This window comes from Arachis duranensis, chromosome 6, assembly GCF_000817695.3.
Source record: "Arachis duranensis cultivar V14167 chromosome 6, aradu.V14167.gnm2.J7QH, whole genome shotgun sequence".
Taxonomy (NCBI): domain Eukaryota; kingdom Viridiplantae; phylum Streptophyta; class Magnoliopsida; order Fabales; family Fabaceae; genus Arachis; species Arachis duranensis.
The window spans coordinates 22,392,468-22,392,961 of record NC_029777.3 but is presented as its reverse complement, the minus strand read 5'-3'; positions in this window follow the sequence as shown (position 1 = coordinate 22,392,961).

The window sequence follows — 494 nt, the reverse complement described above, 5'->3', positions numbered from 1 at the left end:
GTGGATGCTCCCTCAACTTGTGGGGTATTTGATCCTTCAAGGGAGAGCTTTTGGCGCTTCAACTCCTGTAGCTCACGCCCCTGCTTCTCTTGTTCCTTTAGCAATTTACAGAGCATGCAGTTTTGATTCTGCTGTTCTTCCTTAATTTGTTCCATAGCTTCTTGCAGCTTGGCAACAGATGCTTCTAGACGAGTCCAGTAGTCAATTTCAGGAAGTTTAGGGAGAAACTCCTGCGCCCTCCTTTTGATAGAGTTATCTTGCATTTATCCTTCCATTGACCTCTTGGTGATTGGGTGCTCAATTGGGATGAATTCATCTACTCCCATCCTCACCCCAGCATCTTTACATAGCAAAGAGATTAAGCTTGGGTAAGCCAGTTTGGCTTCAGTGGAGTTCTTGTTTGCAATTGTGTAAAATCTCACAAGCAATCAGATGATGAATCTCCACTTCTTTTCCCAGCATAATACAATGAATCATCACTGCTCTCTTGATAG